We start from the raw sequence: 17,620 nt of genomic DNA, 5'->3' as shown, positions 1-17,620 counted from the left end.
ATGAAATTCTCTTTAAATCAATAGGCACAATGGATGTATATGTGTACATCGCCAGAAATGGAAATAAGCTGCACAAAAATGTGAGGCACTGGCCTGAATTTTCTAATAATATTGTGTCTTTGTCTTTTGGGAAACATCTTACTCTAGATAAAGTTCACCACAGAGGTTTCTAAAGATCTGGTCACGTTTATGTACGATGACAGAACTCTGTGAGGAAGAGAATCTGGACTTTTGGAAACATTCCTTCTGAGCTCCCCTATTCACAACGCCTTGTGTTTGGAAGACTATTCTGGGCCTGATTCCCCGGCTGACTTTTTCATTCAACAAATATTTCCTGAGTGCTTACAAAATGCAGGTGCCATCTTAGTTACCGTGTGTACAGCAGTGGACCAAAAGGGCCAAGTTCCTGGCTTTGTGGGCTAACATTCTTGTGGAGAAAGATAGACAAAAACCAAGAGAACATGTAAAAATATAAAAATCACACAGCTGTAAGTGCGATGGAAAAAAGCCAAACTGAGTAAAGAGCTTGAGGGGATTGACGTTGATCTTTGAAAACATCAGCTAAAATTTTCCTTTTCTGAGTATTCTATTATGAATCCTTAATCAGAGTATAAATATTTGCATTTCTGTACCTTTTCCACTCTCATACTTAATCGCAGTAATTGCTCTATAAATTTTATATTATGATAATATAAAAATGAGGGGGAAACATTTTGAAGGATAGTACTCCTAGACTATCTGGCTTCTGAGTCCATGCATCAGTGCATGACAGAAAGGGACTGCTGCCGCCCTGGTGTCATCTTTCTGAGCAGGTTTTCATGCTAATAAAACATTTATTTTCATTTAGAGTACACGTTATGCTTGGAGGGTGTTCTCACTCATTATTCTGCCACTTCATTGTAAATTGCCCCATCAGTCGTCCAATTGGCTTAGGTTAGTGAGGACGCTTTTCTGAAGCTGGGGTTGAGATCTGAGGCCCTGTCTATTAGTCAAGCGGAAAGAATCCTCTAGAGTGAAATTATGCTCATCCTCACTATTAAACAGACGAGACAAAAGTGATTTTTCAGTTGAATAGTGCAACCGGGCTCTGTGGACAATGTGAACGCACCAAGTGAGGGGAAGACTGAACGATGTTTTTAGTAAAGCACAGCATGTAGAATGTTTAACCCGGTACACATGCAATACCGATAAAAACAAGTACTTTCCTAATTTGGGAATGTATATGTAACAAATCCAGAATGCCTAAAAAATCTATATTTAGATTTAGATTATAATGGAGTTGACTCTGAATATTACAGGGCTAAGAGATAATTATTTCACTTTTCCTTCATGATTTGGTTTATAGCGAAGCTGGTATTAATGATTTTATAAAATTGTATAAAATTATGTGACAAAGGAAAAAGATACAAATCTATCTTTTTATCAGGAATAAAAATACCACTTTTTCTGAAAATTAAGGGTATAAGTTTTTAATGAGTGCATTTCTAACAATCCACATTTACCCACGAGGAAAATAAAAATGTTATTGGCACAAAACACGTGAATTCCTACTTTGAGACAAAGTCTTCTCAGAATTTAGGATGATTTAAAAAAACAAAAGGATAATAGAATGCAGTCCACATACGGACAGAGTCAATCTTAAAAATGTGTGTGTGCATGTGTGTGTGTGTGTGTGTGTGTGCAAGGCAGGTCAATTGGTTCATAAGTCCTCCTGAAGGCAAAAGAAAGCAATAGATGTCAAGGTTTTTTAAATTAATGAAACAGATCATGAGATTATATAAATTCAGTAAGCAGAATGTAAATGATTAATTAGCTCATTGTTTTCAATAAATTCTCAGGAAAGAATAGACATAAGATTCCTGTAAAACCATTTTCGTGAAGATTTGCACTTTTAGTTGAAAGGGAGTGGATATTTACCAGGAAAAGGACTAATGGAAAAGAAGGTGAGCAAGACAAACAGCTAATGAACACTCAATATGTTTCTATTATTTGAAAACAAATACATTAATTTTTATGTCACTTTAACATATTGGAATTCTCACATGTCAGTGACTCATTACCTTTGACTTTTGCTCCCTTAGCAATTCAAACTGGGGGGAAATCCATGATGTTTTGTTTTAATTTTATTTATGTTCAAGCTAAAGACAATCTCGTCAGTAATAACTGGGGAAACCACTACACTAAAGCGACAGCTGACTACGCCCAGAGAGCAGAGAGGACATAAGGAGAACAGTTGGATGAAACCTGTAGCATTAGGGAAGGGATTCATTTCTTCATGGACAAGATATTAGGAGGGGCAAGAGAGATGATGGGAGCACAAAAATCAAGCCTACCAAGATTGAACATTTCTGATAATCAGCATCTATAACAAATCAAGGGGCTAATTTTATGCTGACCCTGAGGGAACCAATATGTCAGACAAAATGGTTTCCTGGAGCATAGCTTCTCAATATCTTTTTTATTTTAGTGAGCCTGCAGGGCCTCAATCTGTATCTTGCTCACTGTGAGCCCTAGGAGAAACAATTGTAAATTCTGTGGCTGGGGGGCCTTTCCAAATGTTCTCAATGAGTCCTTATCCGCCTCGAAGCAGAATGGAACAGCTGTTTATTTATTGATCCATTTACTCCTTCGCATTGCTAATAAAGGTTAATCAAGCAGTGATTATCTTGTTTGGTCAAGCATATATCATGCCATGTCATGAAAATGCCAAAGTGAATAGGAAAACTCCAGATATCAGGGAATCACTTCTTAAAAGGGAAAGACAGGCAAATACCTTTGCAACCTCCATCCTCCGATTCCGCATCCTCAGATTCAACCAACCACAGATGGAAAGGCCCAGGATGGTTCCATCTGTCCTGAACATGTACAGACTTTTCTTCTTGCCATTATTCCCTAAACAGTATAGTAAATAAATATTTACACAGCATTTACATTGTATTAGGTATTATAAATAATCTGGAGATGATTTAAAGTATGCTGGAGGGTGTGCATAGGTTATATGCAAATACTATACCCTCTTATAAAAGAGACGTGAGTATCCACAGATCTGTGGGAGTCCTGGAACCAGTCCACTGCGCATAATGGGGGATGGCTGTGAGCGTATTATTGGAATGCAAAAGTTAGACTTGTGATATTAACATACACAAAGTGCTGTGGGAACATCAGTTTGAATGCCTGATTCTGTTGTTTTATTTCTTTATTTTTGATAGAGTTCAGTGCCTTGGGAACATGGTTCCAGATCCATTCTTTTCAGCAATTTCTACTTCTGAAGCCCAGACTTCCAGGAAGTGTGTTAGTACCACAACCTGGAAAGAGGGGGATTCAATGTCACAGGAAGGGAGGGAGGAGGAGATAAGAAAGGATGTAAAAGGCATAGTCCCTTAGACAAAGGGTTCTCGAAGCTCTTCTTAGAATAACGATTGCCTATCTGTTGTCTCCTGAGAATGAAAAATCATCTTATTCCCAAAGCCTGTTTTGTAGATTTTTGGAAAAGATCAACACTCACCGTTTATTTTCATTTAGAGATCATGAGAACAAGAAAATGAAAGAGAAAAGAATAGAAAATTTCAAAAGTGAAAAATAAATTGGTTAGAGCAATGAATCATGTAAAAGTCATTTACTAACGTGTTAGAGAAAAAGTAATTGGACCCAGCTATCACCTTAGTGTTCTATACAGAAGAGTGCCCAGTCTGGGTTTGGAAATATTGACAAAGCAGCACATTTCTATACCTAAATAAGCATAATGAAGTGAAGAGTTAAGCAGTTATTCAGTAAATTTGATGAATGAAGAAGAGCAATCTAGAAAATTCTGTGTTTTTAATAAATTACATTCCTATCCATTCCACAATCTTTATTGGAGAGATTTCAATAGTATCTCTGCATTGGTATCTCTGGTTTATACTAAGTGGCCTTTAAATTATCCCACAGTTGACAGAAGAAAGTCATATAACTTGTATTTAGACTTTGTTCAGATCCCAATCTCTGAAGTTCATTTGCACTTTGCCTTCCATATAGAAATGCTTTGAGTAAATAAATGTTTACTCTTGGAGTTACTTTATTTTTATAGCGATTCTACTGCATTTTAGTCTCCGAGTTTTTAAGGACTGTGTAATACAGAGCACATCAGGCAGCTGTTCATCTTCGACCTCTGGAATCCAAGTGCGACTTTCAGCCACACATTTCTGCTGTCTTTATGGCTCCCTCTAAACTTAATTTACAGTCTTTTCCGAGGTTTCTTCAGGGAGCTTAGACATCTAATCGGTTTTCCTTTTGAGAACATGACTCAACAGTTTGGGGGGATCGACGTGTCAGAAGTACACAGGTCGGCTTGGTAATTACCTGGGCCTTAACAATATCATATACCTGGCAAGGTTTAGAACTTCCATAAATCTTTTAGATCTTAGTTTTATCTCTCCTGCAATGTTTTTACCCCTCTTCCAAAGCTTGTAATAAACTTTTACGTTAAGGGGAAAAAATGGATCTAGACAAACTGTACCAGAGATTTCAAAGAGTAAGCCTTTTTTTTTTAAAGATGATAAGGATTTGTTACATAGTAGTAATTTTACCAAACACCACAATGAGCCAAATTAACATGTCTTCTGTTCTTAGTTACGAAGCTTAAGACTTGAAGCTTGACGCTGAACTGCAAGCTTCCATTAAAATATTTTAAATGGAGTATTGAAAACTGTCTACAAAACTATGTTATTAAATTGTCCTCATCATTTTCAACTCCTAAACACTTACATAGAAATGTATTTCAGCTATATTAGTAGACTTTTATTACCCCAAAGCCATTGAATTCCAAAACGTATAGCAAAAGTATTTGGGTTTTAACTTTTGCTTCACAGACTACTCATGTCACCAAAGAAAATTAATGTGGTGGCCTCTAAGTCGATTCATCACAAAATGAGAAATCTGTAACCTCCTGACACAAATAACAATAATGGAGATCTCAATGTTGAAATAGAAGTGCTATGTAGGGTATTTGGCACATTGTCTTCCTATATTGGTAGAATTCATATTTAGTTATGAATATCTCATTACCAAAACCAACTGATCAACCCACTTTCTAAAGATGTGTGTCTTTAATTGCATGTAGTTGATAAAATTATTTTGAGCCAGCAATATAAAATTTAGTAACATGGAAATAGAAACCTGGAATGCAATTTGACTTTTCTTTTGTCTTTTTTTCTTTTCTATGTGCCGGGTAAAAGGATACTGAATCCAATCCAAGGAGAAAAATAAGTGTGATCTCAAGGGAATACATCTTATTGATTATAGAAAAGAAAGGGGAGCAAGTTCAATTGGCTCACACTACTTGGTCCTGACATAGACGCAACTGTGCTGAGGAGAAAATGAGAATGAGGTAATGCCATCATAAATAATTGCTTAAATCATCTCGGCACTATGGAAGCTGAAATTTTGTAAAAGGAGAAAGCCCTGTAAACGTAAAAGCATAGTAAAGACAATCTCTTAAGGTAATTGAGGAGTTTTCATTGGACAGAAGCTGCGGACAATACAAGGCTTTAAATCGAAGTTTGGAGCTCCCTCTGGTTAATAACTGCAGATCAAAGCAGCTTTTCCATTTTTTACTACTAACTTTAGCTACTATAGACAGAATTAACGGGGCTAATGGAACATACACGATTAAATAGCCTTCCATCCAACAGTGGACTGTGACACAAGTAGGGGAGAGGGTGTTTGTTACAAATAGCCCAAAAGCTTTTAAACGTATTTCTTGTCTAAATATTGAAATTGATATTGATCTGTATATTTAAAAAAGAAAAATCCAACAATGGATTTAACAAAGACCATTAAGATGTACTAGTATAATTTCCAGGATTTATTCTTGCCCCTTTTGGGAAAGCCTAATATTAAAGATGGAGCGGAAAATGTAACACTATATACATAAAGGAGTTTGTCTATTTTTCCAAAATACTTTCTGATCTCAATATATAAAAGTTTTACTATGATTGAGTCTAATTCCACATTTTCAAAGATTCTACTGCATCTTTTTGACTTGCAATTGAACAAAATTAACTAATACATAAGAATAGAAGGCAGGTACCCTGCTAAGTAATTTGCCTCTATCATTTTGTTTCATCTTTATGGGAAAAGCTTTGTGGAAAATCATCTCTGTTGTGTAGTTGCTACAACCATAGGATGGAGAGGTTAAGCAATGTGCATGAGCTCCCACGGCCAGTAAACCAGGGGCCAGCCCTTGATAGGCAAGGCAGCATTGTAGGAGACTCAGAGCATGGCCTTGGGTACAGACCACCAAGGGGACCATTTCTGCCACTTGCCACCTGGATGTCTTCTGTTAAGTTTGTTACCGGGTTGTGTCTCAATTTCTCCTTCAGTAAATTAGAGTAATGGCCTCAAAGAGTTATTATAAATATTAAATGTGTTATTATTGTTAAGATACTACAAAAGTGTTTGGTAAATAATAAAAGAGGTCTCTCTGATTTTTCAAAACAGGATTTTCTTTTATATTTTACGATACTTCCCTTTGCCTATCCTAGAGTCGTTTGTTGTTGTTAAATGTATCATCCGTTAAGTATGTGTAGGAAGCAATTTGGAAAATTATGCCTTGCATGGAGTTGGCAATTTTTTGGTGAGATGGAACTCATTTAAGAAATAGTTAATATAACTCATGAAATTAATTTAAAGGGAAAATTTGAATGTATAAACCCGACAAACCACCAGTTGCAAATATGTCTACCAAAAAAAGCCCTTTTTTTAGCAAAAAATAAGATGCTACTGCAGAATTTACTTAAGAAACTGCATAAGTACCCATAAAATTCTCATGAGAATGATTTTATTAAACGTTAGTTTTTCAAGCAGTTCTCCTTTAAAATATAATTTTCCAAAGATTACAAATACTAGCTTCTATTACTGCCGTTAAAATATTTTTCAAAATGTTATATCATGAATTAATGTTAACCTGACATTTATATAATAGGACCTATTGCAAATAGGACCTTATGGTTAAAAAAAAATTCCTAGAAGAGACTTAAGAATTATTCTACTCAAAACACACAGAAGTGAAATAAAATTGTTAAATGCTATTTTATTTTTGTGTCTATAAAAATCTTATTTCTTTATCCACAAAAAAATGATGCCAGTTTATAAGTCTTTTTCCAACTATTTATCCAGCAATATATTTAGTTGTATTATGTGGTAAATAAGTTGTTCACTGCACAATATAATGGAAGAATACAGTATAATACAAGAATATGTCTTTATAATGTAGAAAGACTAAAGGATAAAGACTAAAACATATCATTATATCATAAAAAGACCAAGCTTAGGCCTTATTTTAATTTTTTTCAACTCTAGCATAATAAAGGAGACTTTTGGAATCTAATTTAGTATTTTTCAATTTCCTTTGCCCACAGATCTAAATGACTAGTATTCGGCAATTCTCTTTTCTATTTAATCATGGATTAGCATAGGAAGCCATGTATCCTGTAAATATTTAAGAACATGAAATAAGAATGAACTTACTTAATAGTGTTTCTACCAAGTAATAAAAGTATGATATATTGATAAATATAATCTACTAAGCAGATTACAGATATATTTTATTTCACTCAAAAGGTGCCTAAAAATTGTAGATAAATCACATTTTTTCAAATTGAATCATTATTTAAATGAAATTGAAGAATATGTAGAAAATCTGGCTGTGCCCCTCACCTCCCATTCTCCCTCAAGAAGTGAGACTACATCTGACCACGTAGGTGTTCCCTGGAGGACCCCCTGGCTTCTCCAGCTGAGAAGGGCCAAAGCTTGCAGATGAGGAGACCATGGAACTTCAATCAGGTGCCCGGATGCGGAACTGATAAGGATCAAGAAGAGCAGAAACTATTGTGCCCCTTACCTCTCACAGGATTTCAGTCACTCGATGAATCCCATTAGCGGAACCACAGAGCAATAAGGAATTCTAGAAGAGTAATAGACCTAAATGGACATAACAGCCTAGACAAGAAGAACAAGAAAAACACACAGAGAAGACAGAATCTAATAAAAATAAAAAATAAAAATGTTTTAAAGAGACAGACACAGTTTGAACAACATTGCAGTAACAAGACAGAAAGACCTAACAAGGAAATTCAAGCTCAATACACACATGCACAAACCTATTTCTGCATCTAAAAGAATAAGATTTATGAACCTCACCTTACAAGCTTTCAGGAAAAAAAAAAAAACTCAAAAAGAAAAAAAAGGCTAACTGACTAAAAAGACAAAAGAATCCAACTAACCATGACATATACACACCTAGAAAACTAGAAGATGTTAGAACAGTATAATATCCAGTCTGCAGAGTGATAAGGACTACAGGCTATAAGTATAGTTTCAAGTAAAAGTATCATTAAGTTATCAGACTGAAAAAGGATACTTTCGGAAATGCAATGATTTTGAAAATTTATCCTTATACCAAATGTAAGAAAAATATTCCAGAAATAATTCTAAACAAACAACTAAATCAGAATCCACACCACAGTATACAGGAAAATGAGAAGACAGTAATGAGTGATGTCATTGAGCCTTGAGATGTGTGTGCTCATGCAGAATAAAGGACAGTGCATAGCTTCAATACTAAATGTGGATTTTTGAAGAAATATACTGCAGGGGAGAAGATCTAATAACAGCAGAAAATTAAATGTAACAGTCATTTCAGGAAAAACTAGATGCTTAAGTGGGCTTTGAGATTACAAAAGTCATACGGCGTACGTCGTAATCTCACGGGAAGAGGCTGAGAGTAATATAAAAGTGTTTTAGTTTGTCCGATCTTGTTAGGGAAGATAGAAAGAGAAGAAGTAGAGAATTAGAGAATTTCATAATAGAGAAATACATGGTAGGTTATAAGTACTATGAAAAGGAAGTTATCTATAGTAAAATGAAAAATTCTTGAGAAATTCCAAATTAAAAAAAAAAGCGGCAACTCAAGTATACTTGCAAAAACAAGGGAAGTAAGGAAAAATTAAAGAAAATACAATAAATAGTAAACAAAAATATGAAAATCAGATATGACTATAGTTATAATAAATGACCATGGGCCCAATTATCCTATTACAACCAAGAATTCCACTTTTGCAAAGAAATACACTTGGAAAAATTAAGTTAAAAAACAATTAAAAAATTCTACAATGTTTTCTTCAGGTAATTTTAAATAAACCTTTGAGTCTACACAAGTGGGTCACAATGAAAGTTATATCCAAAGGAAATTTTCAATCTTAGAAATCTTCATTATTTAAGTGTACTAAGAGGGGAAGTATATAGTGATAAAATTCACAATTTATGAAGGAGATTGACTAAAAATCCAGTATGTGTCAAATAACTAACTATTCTAAAAATAAATATTAGAATTTTAAAAATATATTGAGAAAATAAAATTATACTGGGAAATCTTAATAGAAAATTTTCAAAATTATATATTCAACAGTAAAAAAAACATGTAAGATCATCAAGAAATTGAATAACTGAATTATTTTGTTGCATCCTTCAAATTGAGAGTATGTTTATATATCCATGAAACAAAATCATTAACATATATTTGTACATAGTCTCTGATCATATAGTTTATATAGATATGAATGAAAATAATAAAATGATGACCTACATATTTCATCTAAATGTAGCTTAAATTCATTTCTAAAGCAATCTTTGTATTAAAACCAACTGATTAGAGTGAAGTCCTTACTTTGGAAGGAACATTAAGTATCTTTATTATAGAAGAAAAATTTATGAATCATATTAAGAAATTTGGAAATGCATAATAAATATTAAAAATAAGATAAATTATAATAAAAAATCTTAGATGACAGAAGAACGATATATAAACAATTTAAAAAATTCAAAAAAATCAAATGTGTGAGTGTGTGAGGGAGAGAGAGACAGCAGGTGGGGAGAGAGAGACAGCAGTTGAGGAGAGAGAACTTTTGGGAAATTCCCTGAAAGAGAAAGAAAGGGTCAAAGCAGACAAGTTTCAGATGAATGCCTCCAGAGAGACAGGAGTCAAGTCCTGCTTCGACCATGGTGGCGTGTGAGAGGAAGCCGGGGCTGCCAACAAACAGGGGAAGAGTATTCAGCTAAAATTTTTAATTAATTGCTAAAGGGCATGTTCGGGCTAGTGTGAGAACTTAGAACCCGTGAGCAACGCAGTCACAGGAATTTCATACCCACTCACAAGGTCAAGTCTTCAGAGAACAGCAATCTGCATTCCTGAGAAAAATCAGGGGCAGGGCAGGAAACTGGAAAAAACCAAAGACTAGGAGAAAGAGATCTATCTGCAAGTACACAGGGAAAACATTATTTTTTTCTCTGAGTTACTGATAGAACAAAAGAAAAATCAATATATATACAAATGTCTTAAATAACATGATTAACATACTTGATTTCACTTGCCCTAATTGGTGTTATCTCCTAAATGCCTACCCATATAGCTCATGATCCTACATTCCCCTCAGCAGAAATGAGCAATGAATGCATAAGTGTGCAATGAGATACATACAAGATTTTTATATGGCATCCTTTATAATATTCCAAAACTAGAACTCACTCAAAATGTCTATTATCAGTGGAATGGATAATTAAATTGTGGTACATTCATACAACAATGTGACAATTAATGAGAAAGAATGACACAAGTTAATGTGGAGGAATATTCCAAACTCATTATTAATAGGTCAGACACAAAAGAACACCTACGCGATGACTCCTCTCATACAAAGTTTAGGGAATAGACAAAACTGCTGTAATTAGGAACACATCCTTTAGTGATGAAAGTATAAACAAAAGCGAGGAATTGATTACCGTGAAACTCAAGATACTGATTAAATTTGGGAGACTGGTAGGATGTAAAATTATGAGGAAGGAGCTAGAAGTTTCTGGGCACTAACAATGTTCTAGGTCTTAACCTTGGTGGTGTTACACAGGCTTTAGTGTGTGCTAAATCACTGAGCAGTATATTTTGTTTTATTCACTCATCTGTATATGTTCAAGTGGTTGAGAATGTCATAACACTTAAAAACAGAAATTAATGTACCAAATATGGCAAACTATTAATGATTGTTAAAGCTAGGTAAGGGGTAGATAGGAGTCTCTTATAGTATTCTATTTTTTTTGTTTGAAAATGCCAATAAAAGGAAAATTACATTTAGAATATAAAATATATACAAATCTGTTAACTCCCCTCTGCCTATTTTGTTTAATTTTTTTCCCCAAGAGGAAGATTCACCCTGAGCTAACATCTGTGCCAATCTTCCTCTATTATTTAGTATGCGGGCCACCAGCACAGCATGGTGGCTAACAGAGTGTTGTAGGTCCACACCCAGGAACTGAACCTGGGCCACCAAAGTGGAGGACACTGAACTTAACCACTAGGCAGCTGGGGCTGGCTGTAAAAATTTTTTAAATTAATGATCATAATTAACCAAGGCTACCTTCTCACTTCTAGGACTGGATCTAAGCAGGCAAGTGGATCAAGGAAGCTATTAAAGAGAGGTAATGAAACCTAAATATATTCCATAACCAAAAGAGTTCCTGCCCTGGCTGCATATTCCTCTAAAGCCCTGAAATGCAGACTATAATTAGTTTACAAATCTTGAAAGACTTATCCTAGTAAGGGAACCATTTAACATTTAAATAATTCTCTTAACAGTTTGGGATTTAAAATTAACATCTGAATTTTATTGGACCAGAGACTACCGTTGAATAAGCTACTTTGAGGTTCTGAGAAATGCACCTTGAAAAAGTACAGAAGTAAAAACACTAATTCTCATTACTAAGAGATAAAGAAATCTGGTTATATTTTCAGGAAATGCCATTTATGCAAACCAGTAAGAAATTCTTCTACTGTTTTCACTTTTAAGAAATATGCTTTCAATATAAAACTCAAGTATGTCTATATGTGAATATGATTTTCAGCTGTTAAATCTCAGAACTTAACTTTATCCTAAATAGGATTCAGAAATCTCCCTAACTTAGAAATAAGTAGTGTCAGTCTCGCCATAAGTAGATTTCCTCTATAAAATATAATTTGAGTCTAAGCTGGAATTTCCTTTTTCTAGCGACCTCTAGGTATCAACTAAATCATCCACAATTCTCTTCCTCATTTCTTCAACAATCTGTCCCGGGTCACTATGCTCCATGCCATGCTCCCCACAAATGTAGGTGTTCATGACACAGCATTCCTGCTAGTTCTACATTTAGCAAGCCTGTTTTTCAAATAATGCACTTGTATATCTTGGAGAGCTTCTTAAATGGTCCAGTTTTCTCCACATGCGTAGGTACCTGCACATACAAGTCTCTAGAATGTCAAAGTTGTCAAGTTAATGATCCTTCTGTAAATGCACAAATTTATGTGAGTTTGTCTCATATACATTTTCTGGGCAAAAGGTCTATTTTTTCATTAGTTTTTAAAACATTTCTGTGATCACAAAAAGATTAAAAATATGCATATAAATGGACCAGAGCTAATTTACCTGAATTAATCTAGTGTGACATTTCATAAAATATGTCATTTAGAGGTCCAAAGTATTATTCCCATAACCTACAATGGAAAAAATAAAACTAAAAAAAAGTCTCAAAATACTTTAGACTCTTCTCATATCGTACAGAAAACATTACAATAAAGAGGCGAGATCAATTATCTTTAAGTAGAATTGCATAACTCACCACCAGATAATAGTCACAGCAAAAGGACAGAAAACCTTCCAAGGTTCTGTGAAATCAAAATGATTAAAAAATACTCATAAAAATGGAGAACTAAATTGTGTGGGTTAAACAAGAATAACTTTTCTCCAAGTATATTAAGACTTTTATTGCACGACCTACAATGGAAATTACAAAATACAGAAATATTTTGAAATTAAATATAGAAGAAAAGAAATAATATTAAAATAGGGTAAAACACTAAATTGTTAGTAAGTAGAAATTTTTGAAGCACCGTAAGATAATAGTCTCAGCAAAATGTGTGAAAATTTTCTTTCAGGTTATATGTTCTTTTGTTTTAACCATATGGACAGTGTTTAATCAAGCAAACATAACGTCTTTAGGTGGCATGTTGGTTCTCAATATCAAGAAAGTTTCTTGAAAAACTATGTCCTTTATATGATCATCTTCAACAAAATCAAGTTGCTTTTCAAGGTTTTCTCAACTGTATACCACTAAACCATCACTAAATCTATCATACAAAGAGAATTGAACAGTATGCCCTGTTTTGAAGATGCATTAATGAACAAGGTGGCAGGGATTTTAAAAAGTACTGGAGTAGTCCATGAGAGGCCAGAGATAATATGCCTAAATTGAACATAACTTAAATAGTTGTGAATATACAGTAACATTTTTATGTCCTTGCTATCAACTGTAATTAGCATTCTAGGAAAACAATGTATATGTATGCTATGATTCAAAGCTTACATAAAGCTTGCTATCAGTTCCTTCTGTGGCTAATTTCCCATTCTGAACATTTTTACAATGATTTTTTTTTTGGCTTCTGAAAGAAAATGTCTTTATCAATGACTACTTTAACTACGTACATCTGTATAATAAAAAAAGAAGTTTACCAAACTTCTGACATGGAATTCAGGTAAATCTAGAAAAATCTAAAATTTGATTTTCTTGTACTCTTGGAACAGCAAGTAAATCACCATGTTCCAGGGACTGTGCCAAGAGTTTATAATAAATCATTTATTGAATGCTTTTTTATAAATAACATATGGTCACCTGAGGAATCATTGTTGAAAAATCAAAACTTTGCCTGCCTTATAACAACAGCAAAAGTCTAAACATTTAATTATTACCCCTCTAATACGAAATTTAAGAAAACTGTACAATTCATTTCTTCTAACAGTACTTCAAAATATAAAAACTCAAATAAAATAAATGGGAAATGATACTAAGGATAGTTTCACATGGTAACAGTGAATAAATTTTCATGATCTATCATATGAACAACGTGAAAGGAAAATGTTGATTTGAGCACCTAAATGTATGTCTCCTCAGCACCAACAGGAAAAACCTTACTCTGTTAATATATCACACCTATGATAGCATGGTACAAAAGTATGTCTTCCCACATCTTGCTGGACATGGAGGGCTGACTGTGATACTAGTGTTCTCATTAATTGGCGGGGTGAGTCATAACAATCAGCAGCTTAGGTCAACAGTTCCTTCGTATCAATGAAATTGAAATTTTAGTCTCTCATACAATTGATTCATGTCTGCGCCCTCTACTGTGAGGTAAGTTCCGCAAAAACAGGGACCATGTTTTGTTGCTCACTATCGCATCCCCAGCTGCCAGCACACTGCCTGCCATATTTTATTTGGAAGAGATGAATGAATGGTAGCAGAGAGAGATAAGAAAGGGAGAAATAGAGAAAACCAACCTGGAGGCCAGCCCCCTGGCTGAGAGGTTAAAGTTCCACTCACTCTGCTTCAGCAGCCTCGGTTCGCAGGTTCAGATCACGGGCACGGACCTACTCCACTCATCAGTCATGCTGTGGAGGCATCCCATGGACAAAGTGGAGGAATAGCGGCACAGATGTTAGCTCAAGGCTAATCTTCCTCAAGCAAAAGAAAAAAAAAAAAAGAGGAAGATTGGCAATGGATGTTAGTTTGGGGAAAATCTTCCTCACCAAAGAGAAAACCAACCTGACAAAGAAAGAAATTCAAATTTAAGCATGAAAGTTTATAGAAGTTAACATAGAACATTTTTGAAAGCAATATAAATTCTCATTTATGTTAGTTGGATGAAACTCTCTCTAAAGGTAAACAATAAATGTAATGAATTTAAGGCCTTATATTATGTACTTCTCTAACTTGTCAAATTTTAAATATATTTAAATTTTATAATTTTAACAAGTTAAAACAAGTTTTCTCTTACAAAAATAACGTAAAAAATGAAATTTATTTGTTATCAAATATTTTGTGCAAACTTTCAGAAGTTTCTCTCAATCAAGTGAAACTATTATCTGAATTTTCTACACATGAATCTTTTGAAGTTGACCAGATTACTTCTTTGTTTGATCCACCCTCTCAATTGCAAACTCTAAAATATTTCTCTGTGTGTGGTCACATCCTGAACAAATCCAATTCGGTTTAATTCAAAGAGGCAGGAAATGGAAACTTCTAACAGGAACGGGAGGTGATTAACTACAAGAGTAACAGCCTAGCATGACCTGGGACTCACCTCTCCTCTTCTCCCTGTGGCTTTCCATTAATATTGCACTGGGTTCAGCAAGAATCAGACTTGCTGGTAACAGGTTAACAGTCTCCCACAGAGAAAAAGCATCTATTCGGCTGTCAGGTCCATAACAGCAGGTTGCAAGTTAAGTTATTGCGATGTTCCCTAACACCCTTTTTCTTCCCACCAAGCCACAAACAGGCAGCTGATGACACTGGAAGAGAATGTTTTCTTTATAGTGAAAAACCATTACCTGAGAACTCTCAGGAAGAGTCCAATTACCTTAGCAGCATCCAAAATATTCTCCAGGTACTGTCCTACACGGAGGAGACTTTCTGAGCTGAGCTTTGTGTGCCAATTTATAGACTCAAGGACATATGAAGACATGCATTTCAATGTGCGAAATCCTGATTACAATGGGAAATTCCTGTGTGTGCAAATTGAAATACATCATCATCATCTGCAGGTTGGCAGGAGAGGGAAAACAGAATCATACACAGTTAATGGACAGAAGCTTCCTTGAGAGAACATTAATTGTGATGACATCGAACAGCTCACTTGTACCATTTATAAAGGCATAAAATATTCCAACTTTCTCATGTACTCTCATTTCATTCACATGTTAGCCAATTTATTATTGTTCTCCACTTCTGAGAGCTGAGACCTCTGATTCTTAAAAACAAATAAATAAAATATATCCCACTAACCATATAATCCCATAGCTAATTATAACAGAGGTAGGAGCCAAATTCTGACCTTTTGACTCAAGTCCAGTGCATTTTTCATTATATAGCCTTTCCATTTCTCACCCCTTTCCTCTTCTAATGTAAGGTAGTTATGAAATTTGAGAGTTCCTCAAGCTGATTCTGTCTCCTGTTTTCACTCCTGAGATGAAGAATATGTATCAGAAAGCAGAAACTTCTCAGAGAATTGGGCATCGTGTTTAGCCAAATTACATTTTGGTCCCTGTATTGCGTCCAGGCTATTAGGATGTTTTCTAAGTTCTCTTTTCCTCTGTTTTTTAATGTATCTGAGACCGAAAGTCTTAACTGTGAGTAAATTCTTTCTCTCTGAAACAAGAAACAACTTTAGCAGTGTGCTGAGTAAACAATCTGTTTGATATAATACCATCATAAATACATTTAAATTAAATTACCTAAACTGCCTTTATCTTTCCATTTTTAATCTCCAGACTATCTTTATGAAATATGCTTGTTATTACAAATGCTAGAAATTCTTATCCCGGTAATGAAAGTTTACATTGCTTGTTTGCTAAAAAATAGAATAAACAGAATATTTTCTGTTTATGTAAATGTAAACTGTCCATTGTTATCACTGGTTTCAGTGATGAAAAGAATTACAATGACTTTTTAAAAAAAGAAATGGTAATCCTTACAATGTCTATAAAAGGAGTAAATTTTGCATTTTTTAGTGTTACTAAAATTGTCCCTTTTTTTGCCAGCAAGAGAATTAATAGGAAATGTTGCCTTATATAACTTTTCAATAACCAAAATTACATCACCTAGCATTTAAAGTTCAATCAGAAACTGAGAGTTGATATTGTTAATGATGACCCAAGAGCATCACAAGTTTTGTGCCAACTAAATTATTTTTTTAAAAAAGCTAAAATTGATCAGTGCAGTGACATCAGCAGGAATGGCAGAGTAAGGACTTCCTTACTTACAAAAGCCTATACCTCCATAAGTACAATGAGAACACTGCAAAAATTGTCAAAATCAACTTTATCCCAAGTCCGAAAATTAACCAAAGGCTTTGAATAATCTGAGAAACGTTTACTCAAGAAAAAAAATGACTGAACAATGAACACTGTGATGTTTTAATTTGCCCTATTCCCATACACCAGCTCAATAGTAGACCTGAAAATCAACAGCCCTACAATTACAGTATTCATGACAACCAGCACCCTAGTAGCCACTGGAGGTGGAGTGGTGGTGGGGGGACATGGGTAAGAATTACCCAAAAGCCCCATCTGCAGAGCATTATGATCATCTGACAGTTCCTGGAAACATCCACACATAGGGAGTGCCTTTATTTGACATGACTCAAAACTTGCACATTACAAACAGCTCTTTCTTAGGTGCATTTGTTGAAAACAATCAATGGCAAATGTCTGAGAAACTGAACAAAAAGAATGAAGAATAATGAATAGAGACTCAGAGATCTGTGGGAAACTATCAAGTATACTAACATAAACATAACGGGAGTCCCAGAAATAGAGGAGAGAAGTAGACACAAGAAATATTTGAATAAATGGTGTCCAAAACCTTTCCATATTTAAAGAAAAACATTAATATACCTATCCAAAAAATTCAACAAACTTCAAGTAGGATAAACTCTTATATATATATACTCTTTTTCCTCCCGTCAGATTTAAGATACAGCTGCATAAAGCAATAATTATTAAACTATACT

At 34.5% G+C, this 17,620-nt stretch overlaps 1 long non-coding RNA gene across 1 annotated transcript in view; it reads right to left on the bottom strand.

The window, feature by feature from the left end:
* Positions 1 to 17,620, bottom strand: part of LOC111770957 (uncharacterized) — a 58,304-nt gene that overhangs the window by 2,026 nt on the left and 38,658 nt on the right. Inside the window, exons 3-5 of the long non-coding RNA XR_002804457.2 lie at positions 15,470 to 15,614; positions 14,391 to 14,564; positions 2,774 to 2,892 (exon numbers count right to left, since the gene is read on the bottom strand). This is a non-coding gene — a long non-coding RNA (uncharacterized lncRNA). The remainder of the gene's footprint in view (positions 1 to 2,773; positions 2,893 to 14,390; positions 14,565 to 15,469; positions 15,615 to 17,620) is intronic.

The sequence above is a fragment of the Equus caballus genome, chromosome 27 (genome assembly GCF_041296265.1).
Source record: "Equus caballus isolate H_3958 breed thoroughbred chromosome 27, TB-T2T, whole genome shotgun sequence".
NCBI classification, from domain to species: Eukaryota; Metazoa; Chordata; class Mammalia; order Perissodactyla; family Equidae; genus Equus; species Equus caballus.
Note: the sequence above shows the minus strand (reverse complement) of the source record. Positions and strands in the feature narration are given on the sequence as shown.